At 41.9% G+C, this 18,584-nt stretch overlaps 1 non-coding gene across 1 annotated transcript; it reads left to right on the plus strand.

Annotated features, from left to right (window-relative positions):
• The first annotated feature begins 4,452 nt into the window (after window positions 1-4,452).
• On the plus strand, window positions 4,453-4,554 carry LOC118524159 (U6 spliceosomal RNA). The gene has a single exon (XR_004911459.1). It is a non-coding gene; the product is annotated as a U6 spliceosomal RNA (small nuclear RNA).
• Window positions 4,555-18,584: the final 14,030 nt, after the last annotated feature.

The raw sequence follows: 18,584 nt of genomic DNA on the forward strand, positions 1-18,584 counted from the left end.
ACCTCACAGACACCCCAAAAGAATATCAGAGACCCGCAGGGTCTCCAGACTATACTTTGAGAACTTCTTGTGCGCATGATATACGCTTCCATCCCTGGCCTTGCAGGGAAAGGGATGCCAGGATGCTTTAACTCACCCACCCAAGCACTCTGGTCTCTTGGCAGAGGTCTTCAAGAGAGGGCAGCAGCAGGTTTTCCAAGTGTGGTTATATTAACTTTTGGCATCCCTTGCCTCCCTTTGCTCACATTGTTTACTTAACAACCTTAATTTGGTTTCTCAAATAGTGTCCTGGTGAGACTAGAGTGAGTTGACTGGTTGGCACAAGAACTCTCATTCCCTCTGAACTCTCCATTTCTCTCTCTGGATGCTTGTTAGTTTATTTGTTTTGGTTAGTATGAACTCATTTCCCAGAATCTGAGAGGTAAACCTGGACCCATTGTGACCTTGGCATACTAGTGATGTCCCATCAGCAGCTTTGTTGAACAGTCAGGCAGCTGGCAAACTTCCTTTTTACTTTACTCTTGCAACCACATCCTGGAGAGTAGTGGCACTGAGGGTGAAGGTTGGGAAGTCCAGCTCTTGATAGCTTTCTCCACATGGCCAACCCAATGCCACCATTTCAATTTAAACTTGCAAAGAGATCTATGTGGATGCTGCCTGATTTTTTCACCATTAGTAATGTTTATAAGAAATCATCTTAAGCACAGCAAACTTCGTTTCTTTTTGTACTATGGGGGTCAAATGGTTGACTCTGCCATCATCTTGATGCAATCTTTTCTATGCTGAGTTGGATCCTTGGAGGTAATAAAGTGGACTTGTCACTTACTACGTTACCTACTGCATGTTCCTAAGCTTCATCCAAAAACCTTTCATGAATGGGCCCAGACAGTCTCTTCAGTCATCATGTTATTCCTGGTTCAAAGTCAGGTAGAGTTCAGATTAATTTTTTTAATGGATAATCTTGGGTAGATTTTTTTTTTAATTCAAAGCTAATGCTTGATTTTGCTGTTTTAAAAATAAATGACTCTTGTTATAATAAAAATTCATAGACAACTCTTCCATCCTCCTTCATCCTAACAGGGAACTTAAAAACCAAACAATCAGCACAATTCCTTTCCCTCCAGAATGGAGAGAAATGCTGTGTTGAGGAAAATCCATGCTGGATCTTTAAAAAAGAAATCAGGCATATATCACAAGGCCATTGTCACTTCCAGTCCCCAGTTTAACCTTAGGAAGTCCTGTAGGCCTTTATTGCCATGTGCTCTGCTCAGGGGCACCCATCTCTTTCCTGGCGCCTGACTGTCAAAGCTCATGGTTTTACACATCAGAGCCACCCAGCTTCCTGCCTATGTCCAGGAACCAAGACTTCCAGATAATAGGAGTAGAACAGAGTTGGCAGAATTGCCTTGTCCCCTCCTAAGGAAAGCCCTATTTGGAATGTCCTGTTTGGGCGTAGTTACTCAGGTTGAAGGAGGTCTTAGGGATGAGGAGGGTATTGTCCAATAGAATCTAGAAGATTTCCAAGAAAAGGAAGAAGCACAGAATTTGTTTCTAATATTAACAAACCTATAAACTAAAGCCTTAAGAATCAAGATAATTAGAATATTTAGAAATGGTTATAATTTAACCTCTAGAGAAAACAGGGATGATCAGTCTTTTTTCAACCACATTCTCCTCAAGCCCACCTTAATTTAGCACTTTGTTAAGTACAGTCCCTGTTTAATACATATAATTCTTATCTCTCTAAAAACATGTCTAACTTAATGAGGATGAGAATGATATCTCATGCTGACAGCATATCTCCACAGGAGCTACCAAGAGGCGTACTTGAAAGATACTTAGAAGAAAAGTCCATTCCTAGGTTGTCAAGCAATGTGAGAAAACAGGAGCTGAGTTCCCGGTGTTGGGGGCAGTGAGGGTACAAAGGATTTAGGTATTAGGAACTTATTTCAACTGGAGAAATAACACACATACACATAAATGAAAAGCATGTGGACAGGCCAATATGTAAATAAGCATGACTTACTCTCCGCTATAAATCCCCAGTGATATCAGCAATAAGGTTTTCTATAGCACCAACCGCCGAGCTCTCTGGACAGGAACAAAGATGCAATTGTGTGACCTTGTCAGTAAAGTTGGCCGAAGGAGAAATAGCTGTATTTACCCTCACAGAATGTTATCTCCCCCCCCCCCCCCCCCCCCCCCCCCCCGGCAAACTCTTTGGCGAGGCATTTCGCTGCCTGGCCAGTGAAGTGCAGAATAGTGAAATTAGGCATTGGCAGATGTTTGCTGTTTCGAGGAATACTTGTTCCTAAACCCCTTGGGGTTGGATTCCGCTCTATTCTTGTGTAAAGGAGAGCATCCTATGGGTCACATAGCCAAAGAGTCAGGAAACCCTTGCTTCCTAGACTCTCACATTGAGAAAATTGGGTAAAGAGTAAGGTGTGCATGAAACAAGATATTGGTTAGCATTAGTTGGCTCTGAGGAGTGGAACTGAATGGCTGGAGGGCAGAAATTGGCAGAGGGAGGGGATATTTCATAGTATTTCTTTATCTATTCTTTGAATGTTAAACCACATGAATGTTTCACTGACTCAGAAACAAAAGAAGACCAAACAAATAAGTAAATAAAAACTTTAAAAAGCCAACAGGGGGCTGTCTAGCTTTGGGATTGTAAACCTGATAAACTGTCAACATAATTATTTGTCTTTGTGAACACGGACAACACAGTCCTTGAATACCGTGAAGTTTAGGCAAGCATCCAGCGCAAAGATAAATTTTATCTCTGGCCCTTGGAAATTTTGCTCTTGAAATGTTACCGGCAAATAGAAACACATGCTTCAGCTTAGGAAGCGTTTTAAACTTTTCAAGGCAGTTTTACTTGTTTTTCCTCTCTCTTTGTCTCAAATTTACCATTGTTCTCTTACCGGGGAAACAGGAGCGATTAATGGTGCACACAATGCTCTCCATTTAACAAACGCAGTCCTTCCCTGGCATCTTTACAAAAATTCATTTTATTGTAACAAGTGTATCTGGTTCTTTTTTATGAAGCTGCCTACACAGGGCTAGTCCGTCTTGCACAAAACCCTTGAAGTATTTGATGGCATCTCTCATGTTCCTCTTAGTCTTTTTTAAACTTATGATCCCCAGGCTCTTTGGCCAATACGGCAGTGCCCAGTCACCCTCTCTAGACCCACCCCCAGTGCCACTCAAAACAAGGCACCTAGAGTGGAATCGGAAACTCCAGATGCGCCCTGGCTAGATGTGACTGTGAGACTCAACCTCCTGCCTTCTGGATTACCTGCTTCCAGAAATGTAGACTAACAGGAAATTTGTTTTCCTGGCAGCTGTGTCACCTCATTCTCTCACCTTGACTTGCCACCAACTAAAGCTTTTTTGTCCTTTTGGTGAGAATTGCTGTTCTAACAGCTTTCCTTAGGCTATTAATTTTTTAAAACCTGTACGCATGACTCTATCTTCTTCCTTATTAAGGTTCCTCTAGCCAGATTCCAGCCAGTGACCATCTTTCCGAATCTATGTTCCAGCAGTCATTAGTCCTCCCCAATTTGATTATCTGGTCTTCTTGTCTTCCTCTCAGTCTTTGTAAGTAACAGGGCCAGGGACCAAGCCCCATGGCATAGCTCGAGAGCCTCCCTTTAGGTCAGGGATTCCCAAGGGCCTCTTCCTTCATCTATAATTGATTATGAAAACATTCAAATAGACAGACAAACAGAAATACTACTGCAAAGAACACCTATGATACATAGACCTAGAGTCTGCAATTGCCAATATTTTGCCACATATCCTCTACCTACAAATCGTTTGGCTGAAACATTTTAAAATAAAGACATTATGAAATTTTACCACTAAAGAGTTCAGCATGCAGCTTCAAAAAAAAAAAAAAATTCTCCTTCAAAGGATAATTCTATTATCACACATAACAAAAAATTAATAATAATTCCTTATTTTTATCTCCATCCATATTCAAGTTCCCCAATTTGTCCGCAACATGTCTACTATGGCTGGTTTTCTCAAAGCCAAATAAAATCAAGGATGACACTTTGCATTTTTGCCTCTCTTAATCTAAACATGCTATACACCAACTTTCTTTTTCATGATATTGACCTGTTGCAGAGACCAAGATAATTGTTTTATAGAATGCCAAAACCTCTCTAAATACCACCCCTCTTCACATCATTCGCTTCAACTGCTGCTATCAAGGAAGGGCCACTTGCTGAGTAATTATTTTTCTTTTTTGTTCATCAAATTTATATGTAATTAGCTATTAGAGCTTCTGATAAGCATGAGATAACAATCCTACTGTATTGGGCTGTTGTAATTGCAGAGATAAACCCAGAATTGTGATGTTTTGTAATTGTGTCATTTTGGTCAAGTTACTTAACCTCTGTGAGTCTGGGTTTCCTGTGCTGTATAATGAGGATAATCGTATCTGTCTCAGTAAGAGCAGAACATGTACTAAAATTGGAAGGATGGAGATTAGCCTGGCCCCCGCATGAGAATGACATGCAAATTCGTGAAGTGTTCCGTATTTGTTAAGCTAAGCTCATATGTATATTTATTAGAAATTGCAAAATGTCCCTGCATAAGAGTTTTCTAATTTATATTACTACTACAAATGTATGCAAGTGCCTGTTACCCTCAGCTTCAACAATGACTGTAACGATTTTCACTTTTAAACTAATTTTGAGATGAAAAATATCTCTGTACAATTGAAATTTGTATTTCTCTAATTACAAGATTGCACTTGTTTTCATATGCTTAAGGGCTATTCATATATATATCTGTGATTGTTTAGCTTTTAAACCTATTTTGCTATCTTGACCCATTAATTTTTAAAGAACAAGATATTTAATTATCCAAATGGAAAAAAAAATCTTACAAGAAATGATACAACTGCACTCAAGGTTTCCACCTAGTCTCTGGCCATAGGAGCAAAGACATGTTTCCATTTAACATTTGGAAACCTGATAAACTAAGATTTATCAAACCCATAGGGGATGCTGGTGCAGATGGTGATTGGATGAGCTTTTGCTGTGCTCCCTACCACATGCTCAACCCCACAGTTAGTGAGGCCACATTTCATCTTTACAATAACCGTTCAAAATAGGTAGGGTTGTTATCTCCAAATATGAATGAGGAAAGTGGATCTCACAAAGGCTAAATAGCTTGCCTAGGTTCATACCTTGGAACTAGAACTTGGGTCTTTCTGAGCACATAGCTGAAGCTCCTTCCACTCTCCTACTTTCCCTCTGATTATGGAACAGTGTCCCTTTCTTGGTCAACATAATGTCTAAGATTTCTTATCAACCAATCACCTCAACCTTGTTAAAGGTTATGTTCAAAATAGCAATTCTCTCCATGGAGTCCTCTGCCATCTGAGGGATAAAACTGGCTGCAAACCAAACAAAGCCAAGCCTCACCTTGTTGGGTTTTCCCAGGATGGGAAATGACACGCCCTGGCTCCAGGCAGAGGCCTCTCTTCTCTCAGCCTGGTAGACATTCTAGGTTATTGGGATGTGTCAGATCTTTGGAATGATAGTGTGGGGAGGAGCCAGAGGAGGCAGGTCCTGGCATGAAGCTTGCCCACCAGTTTAGACAAGGCTTAAAAGGTGGGTGGTAGAGGGTAGGAAGGCAGACTAGACCCAAGAGTGGGGCAAAGTCAGTGAACAAGTCTTACATCTGTCAGCCCTAGAATTTTGGTCAGCAATTGGAGCCCTAACAACATGGATGAGTGCAGCAGTAGAGAGGAAGGTAAAGATATATGTGTGGAGAGGGAAGGAGGTACCTGGAAATGTCAAGGGCAGGAATTCACCATCTTGGAAGTCTGAAACAAACAGTCACTGGAAAGATGCAAGGGGCTCCCTGAGGAAGCGAGTCTGGCCAGAGCAAAACTGGGAAACCCAGGGATTCTCAGTGCAGCCATATCACAATCTAGGGGGTAGAGTTAGAAATTGCATTCAATATTGAAATGTTTTGCATATACACATATGCATTTAAAACAAGATATGCTTGTGTTCATAATAGAAAATAATGAAAATAAATCTGAACAAAGTCTTTTTAGCTGGTGAGGATGTATAGAAACTGGACTCTAGTTAAAAACTATTAGTTATCTTTTGCATAGTAAAGATACTATGGGGCTGTGAAATTTTTATGTTAAACAAAGAGGGCATCAGTTTCAATATTGAGAAATTCTTGGAAAGCAGAAGAAAAACAGGAGTCCAATACTGGGAGCAGGCGTCTTTGCCCCCTAGTGCCATCAGTTAGCTTAGAGCTTCTCTCCATTTGGTTTACTTTAATTCAATAAATATTTGTTGAAAACTTACTAAGCAAGAAGCATCATACTGGGTGCTGTGGATATGACAATGAATATAATCATTTTCTGTCCTTGAGAAGTTTGGGCAGTAGAGGTAGGCTGACAGATAACCACAGTGAGATGTTAGAAGTGCTATGATAGAGGTATGTACAGGGTAGTAGGAGGGGTCTCTAGCCTGGCCTAGAGGGTTTCCTAGAAGAGCTGTCCATAAGCTAATTTTAAAGAGCAGTTGGTACTGGATCTAGTGCAAATGGGTAGCCTCAAAGGGGTGATGGACCATGGAGGTTACAAGCTTGGTCTCTGTACTTATGTTGGCTGAGTTCCCTTAGGATGGCACTTCCATCTTAGTACATGATGGTACAAAGGTACAAGGATGTACAACTTCTAGCTGAATATATGGTCGGACGCTATGAAGAGAGATCTGGACTGGAGGTTCATTTCTGAGTCAACAGTCTGAAGGTGGTATTTGAAGCTACAGATATCAATGAGATAAGTCAAGGAGATGGTGTTGTACCGTAGTGTGTAAAGGGGGGGATCCAAGGGGGCAGGCCTGAAGAATGTCAACAGAGGATAAGAAAGAGAAGGTTTCAAATTAAACTGAGAATAAACCAGAAGAAAGTGTCCCAGAAACCAAGGGCAGAGTTTTAGGAAATAGGAGGTTACCAATGAGGTCAAATACCACAGGGAAGTCAAACGTGAAAGTAGTGAAGAGAAGTTACCAGATATAATTAAGATGTTAGGGTTAAGCTTAGTCAGAGTACTAGGGGTTTGAAAGGAATTGGGATTGCAGTGAGTTGAAGAAAGAAGGAAGTTTGGTGATGAGGAGGAGAGGCAAAGATGAAGAAAAGAGACCTCTGATGTGGGAGAGAAAGGACCCTAGGGTGAGCCAAACCCATGGGCACCTAAGCATTCTCCTGAAGAGAAGCCTGCCCTCCAGCTCAGGGCACTCCTCCAGTATCCTTCCCTCTGCCTGTTCTAATCCTCCTCACACATCAGCTCCTCTCCTTCCTGACCCACTTGGCTTCGCATCTTGGCTCCCACTTCTAGCGTCTCTGTAATTCTGCCTGCTCGCTTTGGGCCTGGTAACTGGGCCTCCTCAGCACTGTGAATGCAGGCCTGAACCCCTAGAACACCACCGGCAGTGCCAACAGTGACCCATCTCCTATACATTCATCACATACACTTGTTAAACTCCTAGTATGAGTCAGGGACTATTCTTGGCACTGGAAGACACTGATGTAGAAGAAAGACAAAGTTCCTGATCTTACTGGAATTTACATATAGTAGGGGAGATAAAGAATAAAGAAATTATGGGCAAGGGTCCCCAGTCACCTTCCCTTCAGGAAAAGAACTTGAGCCCCCACCCACTGAACCATACGTAGTTCAGTGTAAACTCTTGGAGCCACTCTCCTAGCTGTGCTTGGGCCTTTGATATGCTACCCTAAGGTATAGGGTCTCACTGGTGTCATACCACATCCTCAGGCATTCCGACCCCAAATAGTAGCCAATGATCACAGTACTCTATCAGTCGAGTCAGATTCTGATTCCTTTCTGACTGATTGTAGATGATGAACTAGCTCTTCATTTGTCCCCATGTCCCTTTTCAGTGGCTTTCTCCCTCTGTGCCACCCTCATTCCACATACCCACCTTGTATTTTATTCCCAAAGTGCTAGTCTTTCTAATTAATTACTAGATGTTACTCCATCTAGGATGCCATCAATTAAAAACGTGCCATTATTTTATACACCTATTAAGAAAAAGTGCCCAAGACAAGGAATCTAATGGGAGACCCCTACATAAAGCTGAGACACCAAAGGGCTATACCTTCCCTACAGAGCTAAACGAGAAATAAACTTACCACACAGGGAGAGACAGCAAAAAATCCTGTGTGTTTCCATCTTGGCAGTGGTGGAGAAAGGCTGAGAAACATCTCATCTGAGAAGTTACAGTCATACACGTGGCCAAAGTTCGCATGACTAGAGTGGCCCAAATATTCTCCATCTGAGAATGTAATTTGAAGTGATCTCAGGGTGACCGGCAGAAGCAAAAGTAAATCTTCAGAACCAAGATTCACAAAGCCTGTCTGATGGCCCACCTACTCTAGCAATAGTCAAAGTCTGCAGTTCTAATGCAACCAAAGGACACTAGGCATCTGGTAGACTTCATTGCATAGGGTTTTGGCCTCTGGTCTCTTTCTTGTGAGTTTAAATTATAAAGACAATATTTTGTATATTGTGACCACTTCAAAATTACAGATAGAGGCGCGCCTAGGTGGCTCAGTCGGTTAAACATCTGACTCTTGATTTTAGCTCAGGTCATGATCTCAGGGTCATGAGATCAAGCCCTGGGTTGGGCTCCGCAGTCAGCGTGGAGTCTGCCTGTCCCTCTCCCTCCACCTCTGCCCCAACCTTGCTTGCACTCTCTCTCTCAAATAAATAAAATAAATCTTTAAAAAATTATAGATGGAGAAATTAGGGGTGCTTGGGTGGCTCAGTTGGTTAAGCGTCTGCCTTCAGCTCAGGTCATGATCTCGGGGTCCTGGGATCGAGCCCCTCATCAGGCCCTGTGCCCAGCGGGGAGTCTGCTTCTCCCTCTCCCTCTGCTCCGCCCCCTGCTTGTGCTCTCTCTCTCTCTCAAATAAATAAATAAAATCTTTATAGATGGAGAAATTAGGGTTTATACAGCACATTAACCATGGCACTGGGATGCTGTTTAATGCTCCGCAAAATCATTTTTTTTTTACCCTGAAAAATCAGAACCTGTCTTTGTCTGGCATCTTGGGCTCTTTCTGAAATGAGGGAGGGCTACATGGTATTATGCTGGCATCTACAGGTATGAGTATAAGCTGCTGGGGCCAGGAGTCTGAATTTTTGACAAAACCTTGCTAGAGACTAATTCTGGGCTCTACAACTAGAAGTTATGGATGCTGGCAAAAGTTTTGAGAGAAAGCGTAAAAGCTGTTGTAAAACAGAAACTAGGCAGAAAGGGTAAAATTCTAAGTTTTCCTGCTAGAGGAAACCCCAGAATCCATCTAGTCTAGTTCTTTGGGCCATCTGGCAGGGCTGCTATCCCATTAGGTCTTTGCATGGTTCAACCTTTTGTGTAATTCAGGTCTCTGTTTAAATGCCACCTCCTCAGGGAAGACCTCCTTGACTATCTCATCTGTAATAGCCTGCCTACAAGCCAGGATTTTTAACCCTTTATTCTGCTTCTTTTAGTCATAACAATTATCGCTATCCAATACCAACTGAAATAATTTGTTAATTGTGAACTTGCTTTTTTTCTTTCTTCTCCCATTAGAATATAGGGACATTGTTCATTCCATAAACCCAGAGCCCGAATAGTACCCAGCCCAAAATAGAAACTCAAAAATACTTGTTGAATGACTGAACGGTGAATGAATCAATGAAAAAAATAAGGACAATGACTGTAATTATTTAAATCTCAGACAAATGAAATTCTGTATCAGGTTTAGACTAAACTTTAATTTATTTCACGAAGGATCTAGTTGTAATATTTCTGTATCCCAGTCTTTAGCATAGTACCTGTCTTATACAAGGCTCTCAGTAAATGTCTGCTGAATGAAAGAATGTATATCATATGCCCCTTAATGATGAGCTGCTTTAATTCTCTGGAAAAGGAGTTCTCTCTTATCATCAGGGAACAATGATATATGTGACACTATTAACAAAACAAAACAAAAAAGGTTGGGAAATACAAATAGACTTTAGACGATATGAAAACTTGAAAGAGATAAAAGAATTAAAGATTTAAAATAATAGTTTAAAAATGAGAAGTGGAAGATCATCAAGACTGAGAATGGAATGCAGGAGGACTTTTAAGGAAAAAGGAGAGGTTCAAGATGTTATGATTGTTCATGCTCTTCTGATCTCCTTTGTTAAAATCTTCTTCCCAGGGCTTTACAACTAAGAGCACTTTCTCCTTGGTTGGAGTGTCTGTGATTGGCACCCCAGAATGAGGGATAAACCAAATGGCCTTTCCAACATCTTCAAGCCTTATGGTATTCTGAATTTGGATGCTGAAAAACTGCCCATTCATCATTCAGCAAACATTTACATAAAGTGCCTGCTAAATTCCAGGGAATAGTCAAGATCCTTTTGATGGCAAATGACAAAACCTCAATTTATACCTTAAGAAAAAATGGGAGCATACTTGAAGGATCCTGGGTTTTCTCCCAGAGCAACCAAGCCACAAGAAGGGCAGGGATGCAGCAGACCTCAGGAACCATTAAAACCAGGGACCTAATATGGTGTGAAATCTCTCTCCATCTCTTTCTTCCTGGGGGTTGTCTGTTGCCTTTTCCTATTACAGACCATCTATTTCCATGTGGTAGAAAACCTGACTATGAACATCTTCCAATATTTACCTTTATAGCTTTTAGCCACTGTAGTTCCAAGCTTCAAAATCCACGATAAGGCACCTAGCCCAACTTGGAAAGGAATCTTATCATCAAGCAATCAGTTAGGACCATTGGGATGAGATTAAATAAGAACGCCATAAAGATGAAGTGGTGGGGAAAGAGAGATACAATTTTCAAGGGTAGTGGGTGGGGCCGAGCAGGCAACACCACACACTCTCATTATGTCCTGGCACCGTGTTAGACGCTGGTTACCCACTGGTGAAAGAAAGATGACTAAACATTAATACCTGTAAGATCTGGTGTCATCAACTACTGCATGACACGAAAGTGCTGTGTGCGCTCTCCTCAGAGAGTCTGAATGAAGTGCTGTGTCTGGGAGCCGCTGAAACCGGCATGTCTTCGAGAAGGCTGCCCCCATTTTCTTTGTAAAAGGCACATGCTGGGGCGCCTGGGTGGCTCAGTCGGTTAAGCGTCTGCCTTTGGCGAGCCCCATGTCGGGCTCCCTGCTAATGGGAGACTGCTTCTCTCTCTGCCTGCCACTCTCCCTGCTTGTGCTTGCTCTCTCACTTTCTAAAAATAAATAAATAAATAAATAAAAAATAAAAGGCACATGCTGTCTTTAGAGTTCAGAAGGTTGACCTGTCACTTACAGTTAGTGATGATGGGGAGCTGAAGGGGATAGTTGAGGAACTGGTTTGTCAACTCTTAGGAGTCTGGAAAAGAGGTCAATAAGACAATACTGGGGATGACCGGGATGAAGTAGGAAATAAGCAGAGTAGATGGACAGAAGGAGAGAAAGAAAAGAAAGAAAGGAAACAGGAGAAGAGTGTTGTTAGTGAAGTTTATGAAAAATTAATGTAAACTGAATTTGAAAGCTCACTTCCTCACAGCTCTCCATGTCTTCCTCCATTCGGGAATGAGAACGACAGGCTCTCCCGAAAAATTCTGAGAGGGTAAAGCTTTTTGATCTGGGACTCTCTGATCACAGACTGTCCCTTCTGCTCGGAGGCTGTGTCTGCCCAGCATTTCCCCCAGAGCAGTACCTGGTGGGAAAGGAGGTATGAGACTGAATGAGCTCTTCATGTCTGAGCTTTGTTTCCATGACAACTGATCCTAAGGCATTGCATTTTGACCCTTATAACTTACACTTTCCCAAGAAGAAATTTGTACATTTGGAAAAGGGATGGAGTTGGCTTATGGTCACATAGCTGGGCTTTTCAGAGATTTTCCAAAGGGCTGACATTTCTTTTAGAGATATTTCTGTGTTTAATGCTTAAAGTGATAGTGATTCTTTCCCGATGACTTGAAATCAAAACTCTTCACTTTTCCCTTTAGAAAATGGTCATAGCCTGGGGTGCCTGGCTGGCTCAGTCCAAAGAGCATGTGACTCTTTTTTTTTTTTTAAGATTTTATTTATTTATTTTTGCAAGGGAGGTGGAGAGGATGTGCACGAGAAGGGGGGTAGGCAGAGGGACGGGGCTGAGGGAGAAGCAGACTCCCCACTGATCAGGGAGCCCTATGCAGGACTCCATCCCAGGACCCTGGGATCATGACCTGAGCCTAAGGCAGGCGCTCAACCAACTGAGCCACCGAGGTGCCTGAGCATGTGACTCTTGATCTCAGGGTTATGAGTTCAAGCCCCATGTTGAGTGTAGAGATTATTAAAACTAATAAATAAATAAATACATAAATAAATAAAATTTAACTAAATAAGAAAAAAAGAAAAAGAAAAAACAAAATGGCCACAGCCCAGTAACTCCCAAACAGGCCTATAACAACATCGCAGGCTAGAGTGTGCCTAGTCACTTATTAGTCAAGTGGGAAAGTTAAGTAATGAATTGGTGAGAACTGGTTCAGCCAGATGACCCATGTCAGGAGCCATCTCTCATCTCCCTGGACTAGAGTGGCTGTCTAGAACTAGACCATTTCAGGGAAAGGAGTGTCTTAGGATTTCCTACAAGTCAAAAGATGCATGTGGCAAGAGTCACGGAGGAGATGGAGGTGTTCAGGGAGATGAAGATGATAAACACCCACATTGTAAGAGTATCAGTGACTGACTGAGCAACTCCATTAGGCGTGAAGGAGGAAACCATCACCTAACCATCTCTCCGTCGCTAACTGGCATGGGGCCTGGCACATAGCAGGTGCTGGTAAGTTTGGATTGGTAACAGAAGAAAAGTGACATTTGATTATTTGCAAGCATATCTCAGGAGCTATGCATAATCTGGTGCTTCCTAAAGGTATAAGATTGGCCTTCTAGGAATGAAAGACACCCCACTTTTTACTTTTTAAACTATCCCTCATTTAACTTTGATTTGAATTTTCTTAATTGTGCTCCTTATTAACTGGGAATTTGGTTCCAAAAAAACTAGCTCCAAGTGAAATAAATAGAGACAAGGAGGAGTAACTCGTTCTGGGATCTAGAAACTGAGCATAGGATAGGGATTCCTGGGGATTCCCAGCCACGCTCAGAATTGAAACAAAGGGAAATGTCTTGCAGAGTTATCTTCCTTGAGGAGCTGCTTGATCATTGAAGAAAGGCCAAAACAGTCTAGTCAACGTGAACTTCTCTGTGCATTCCTTCCAATCTGTAAACTCCCTAGACCTTATATAATCGAAATCTGGGGTTTTCAAAAAGTGAGACCTCTTGTGTGTGCATGGGAATTGCTGGGGTAAACTGGCTTAAAATTGAAAAACAACCAGAAAAAGATAAGCAATGAGAATTACATTACATTTGTGATTGAGAAACAACAACATAAGATGTGTCTGTAGCTTAGTGGTTGAGAACGGAGTCTCTGGTGGTGGCCTGGCTGGGTTTGCATCCTGACACTATACCTTACCGTTGCCATATGGCTTTGGGCAAGGCTGTTGTGAGATTGACATGCATTATATCAAGAAAAATGCCCCAAATTTGTCTGGCACATTGTAAGTGGTCAACAACTATTGACTAATCTTACTATTCTTACTTAAAAATGCTTTCTAATTCGCAGTTCTAATAAGGCCATCCTCCTGCCTAAAATACTTCAATGGCTACTTGTTATTCCCCTAGCTAAACTGCAAGTTCTTCAGCATGACCTACATTCCAGAACATTCCAGAGCTGGCCTCCAATTAGTCATCTCCTGCCACTGTTCCCTGATCAAATCTTAAGCTCCAGGTCTACTTAGAGCTTCTTGAAGTATCTTGTTCTCTTATGTCTCCATACGTGTTCTTTTTCTTCTGCTTGAAATACTGTTTCCTCACTCACTTGCCTGGATGATGTCTATTTGTCTCTAAATTAGCCCAGATATCACCTCTTCCAGAAGCTCCCCATAATATGACTAGGGTGGCTTAGGAACCCCTTCCATAAGCTCTTAAATACCTGTGCTTTACTGCATCCTGTTTCCTAACACACTCTGCTGGCATTCTTTCCTTCTCTTTCTCCCCCATGGACTGTGTGCTCCTTGAGGGGAAGAAATGGCATCTTCTTCCTCAATGTATGTATCTCCAGCATGTATCACACAGAAGGTATTCCAAAAATTGCTTGCTGTCTTTAGAATAGAGGAGCCTTAAAAATGAAATACTCTAGAAAGATCAGCAAAGATAAAGAACTGAAGCCACGAAAGTTGGAAATAGAGGGGAAAAAATCTGTAATTCCCTTACCTCTCACCCCATTTCTGTACCCTCACACTTGAGGCCCTGGGATTGTCCTTCATTATTTTCCATTCTCAAGTTCCCCTTAAGAGAATGTCAGGGGTCACATTCTCTGGTGACCCAGGTCTTTGAGGCTGTTACCTGATCCTGCTTCATTTCCTGTGAACAACCACAGCACCAGCTCTGATCTTCAACAGGAAATTCTGAGCAGTCACAGTTTCAGGTCTTTTTAAGCTGATTATGGTTCTTAGAGGTAAGGGATCCAAGGCTTTCCATAATCTAGACAATGCAGGCCCTGTCTTTTAAACTAGTCAGTACTGGATAAGTAGTAACTAATTGCCTTTATGTTTTCTAAGACTGCTAGGGCGCCACAGTTAATCCTTTAAATGTTCCTGTGGTTAGAAATGCCATCCTGTTGCACACTGATCAGGAAAGTGATAGCTCAAGGTCATTCAGCAGAACCAGGAGGTCAGACCAGCTCCAGCCACAGGTGAACGACGCTCACATAACTCAAGTCAGTCTATTTTTCCCTTTGGCATTTTTCATTCTGGACATAACCATGAGCAGGGGGCAAGCTAATGATGAGAAAATCATGTATTTGAACAAGTTTTAAAAATAAACAAAAGATAAGTAGCATTTACGAAATCCCTTTGAATCTGTTCCAGCAATCTGAAAGGCTCTAGCAAAAGCAAATGCCCTTAGTTACCCAAGGGAATTTCCATACTATGTTCTTTTCTTTGGCATGAAACCCCCTAAGGATCCAGGGTAAAATTTAGGAAAAGAGATAGAGGAAGAAAAATATTTCTAATGAGCCAGGGGCTTGATTTTTTCTGCCATTTAGTAAAGATTTCATTTTGAGATGAACTGCTTACAAGCTTCTGAAATACTTTTCTTAGGATATTTGATCATGACAAGTGGGAGAGACGTCAGACTATTTCAATCTCAAGTGCAAATAGACTCAAGTTTTCACCTGTCTTAGCAATAAGCAGAAGAATGGTCAGGGAGTGGCTCAAAGTTAATGAGGTCTCTCTGCTCCAGAAATCATGTATCACCTATCATTAGAGCTCTAATACCTGCTACAAGATCTATCATTTAGTAGACGCTCATCAAGTTTGGCTGAAAAAATTGTGAATGCATGGCGTGTCCAGTGAAGGAATCATGGTCTCTTATTTTTAGTTCTCAAAGGAAAAAAAAAAAAAAAAAACCCTGATTTATAGCATTTGCCAATTGCTGTGGTGTAAATACTCCAAGGATGGCCATTTTAAAGCTTAACAACAAGCTCATCGATTTTCTAAAAATCTAACGATCAGCCCTTGTGACCAGTAGGAGTTGACTCCAGCACACGTGGGACAATACATTCTTGGCTCTCTTTGTACACACAAACAGGGTGGTACTGAGTGTTTTCGATATATTTAGCTCTCTGAGGGTAAAAGGGGTTATGGGTAAAGTTGGAGGTAGCTTGGAAACAGATACTCTGCAATATGATGAGGCCCTTGCAGAGAAAAGCACATCAGTGGTGTCCTCTGGAAACTGCCAAGGGCCAAAATAGTTTTATGTCTCTAGCCTACCATGAAGAATTGAAGAAGTGCTTATAGACCCCTCCTCTGTATGCTGCATGCCTCTTGCTCTAAGCAAAGGGGAAAGAAACCCCTTCAACAAGGCTAAGGTTCGTGTGAACAGGTAAGAAACCTTAATCCAGGTACGCGTGTGCTCAAATCGGAGTTACCAACTTAAGACATCTTTGTAATGTGGAGATTAGACTAAAGAAGGTTATTTCTTGTTACCCAAACACTGTATCAATACCAGGAATACCTTTTGTGCGTATTTGGTAATAAGCATTCTTTGTTAAGACAAATAGTTCACTGTTTCCATTCTCCCACAATTTACATCACTCATGTAGTTTTTGTTAAAAATTTCTCCATTCCTCATGTTGCTAAATTAATAGGGTTTCTTGCTCATGAGAGCTTAGGATGAGTGTTCTGTGATATGTGTTTGGTAGAGACACACATATTCAGCCAATGTGACTCCTTTCAGCCAATACATCCTCTCCACCATCCACTGGATGGATCTGGAGCTTGACACAGGGGTTTTGGTTATGGAGTGCAGAAATGCACCTGGGCTCAGGTTCTACCTGAAGCACATGTACTTCCTCCCCAGTTCTGTCCTGTCTGGGAGGTGGGAGCCTTGGATGGGGTGGGGAAAGGTGAGAGCCAAACCAGCAGGACTCTCTTAAGGCACACACCTTCCCTGCCACACAAACAGGCATCATGTAGAAGACAGGTCTCATGTCAACTATACTTCAACTCAAAAAAACAAAAATGCAAAAACAGACAGGTCTCAGACTTTTCTATTTCTAGATTTACTTCTACATCACTCATCTCAATCTACTTTTTGCATGTCACTTGATCCCTGGAGATCTGCTCTTGGTTTTCCTAGCTTTCACATTGCTAATTGTTCTTTTCCTTTTCTCCTAAGATCATTCTTTGAAATTACCCTGCCATGTTTGGGTTGGTGCCTCTCAGTTCAGCATAAGAGATAACAGAAGAATCTGAGAAGTCAAGTGGTCTGGGTTTGCCCCTTGACCCTTTCACTTGCTGGCTGTGTGACCTTGGGAAAGTGATTTGACCTCTCTAAGCCTCCAAACACGGTTACCATGAGTCCCTTTCTTACAAGTGTTGTGAAGCAAAAATGAGAACATACATGCCAAATTCCTAGCAAATATCTCTGTGGTAGACAGTTAAACACATTAGCTCTCCTTGACATTACTTCTGTCAGTGATATTATTGTTCTCATTAGTAGAAGTGGAGTTTTCATGGCACAACATTGCCTTGAGTGTTTTGGCTGATGCCCACACTCCAGCCCCAGCCTGACTCTACCTCCAGAGATTCCCATGGCCCAGGTCCCTGGGCTTGTGGAACTGAGGCCAAACATACCTCCAAACACAAAATTGTGTGATAATCCATCCCTTGAGATGTCCTGCGAGTTTATTTTGGATAAGAAGATCCTTAAAGATTCTTTTATTTTGTTTGCCATGTGCTCTGTTATTGCTGATATGAAAGTATGTCTAGAAAATATACGCCTTTTCTTCAATTTACATTTGATAAACACTTACTGCTTAGCCTTTAAAATGAATGATGGCCATTGTAACAATGACAATAATGAAATGGTTTTATCATTTGCTTCCCTTCTAAGAAGCTGAACCAGGGATAGGCAAGGTGGCCTCTTGTACTTCTTATAATTAAAGGAGTCTGGAGTCCTGCTTGAAAGCCCGAATTTTTTTTTTTTTTTACTTTCCTCCATTCGTTCTGGGGAAATAGCCAAGCTCCTGAAATAGGACAGATGCTGCCTGGATTTGTCAGGTCTGGATGCCCTTGAGTGCTGCAGCCGGACTCATCTGTCAGGATCAGAGGTTTGAGCTTAACTTCAAGATCAAAAATGCCTTTGAATTTTCCAAGTACATGAAAAGAGATTCCATGCATGCAGTCATGTGCAGCCCGTGTGTCAGCTGACGAAACTGTATTTTCTAGGGGCTCTGACAATAGACTGTAGAGGCATTTGAGAAACTGGAGAAGGTAGGAGACAGCCAGGAAGAAAGGCCAAGAGAGTACTTGTGGTTTTCCAATGAGAGGAGAGGCCACTGCCCAGGTCTCCAGTAGTCCCTGATGACATCATGACCCTTCCATTCCCCTCTATCCACAGCCTATCTTCTTCCTGCCCCATCCCCAGCCCCTTCCTCTAAATCTCGCCCCTTCCCCAGTCTCCCTATAGTTTTGTTTTCTTCAGTTTCAAATGGGGGAAGGACTACATTTGGCAAAGGAGTTCCCACAAACCTGGCATAGGGTCTGTGGTCCATTTCCCTCTGATACTTCTTTTGTCACATGTTGGAATCTGTCTGTTGCTATAAGGGCTGTTCAGAACTGGTCCAGTATCCCCACTGTCAGCTCCTAAGTCCTCCACCCAGTTCTTGAACAGTGAATGTGTATTTTACAGATTCAAACTCAATTTTGTGATACAACTTTAAGGATTATGAGCTGGAAACAAAAAGGGGGAGATCCAAGAGATGGAAGATTCTCAGAGGTCATCTTGCTCAATTCCAGAAACCATGGCCCATTTACTGTATTCCCCACAGAGAGTTGTCTGGCCTTTGGTCAAATACCAGGTAAGAGAGATTGCCTCTTCAGAAGAAAAGGAATGTCTGGGAAACAGGGGTAAGAAGGAGACTAACTCTCATAATATA

The sequence above is a fragment of the Halichoerus grypus genome, chromosome 7 (genome assembly GCF_964656455.1).
Source record: "Halichoerus grypus chromosome 7, mHalGry1.hap1.1, whole genome shotgun sequence".
Taxonomy (NCBI): Eukaryota; Metazoa; Chordata; class Mammalia; order Carnivora; family Phocidae; genus Halichoerus; species Halichoerus grypus.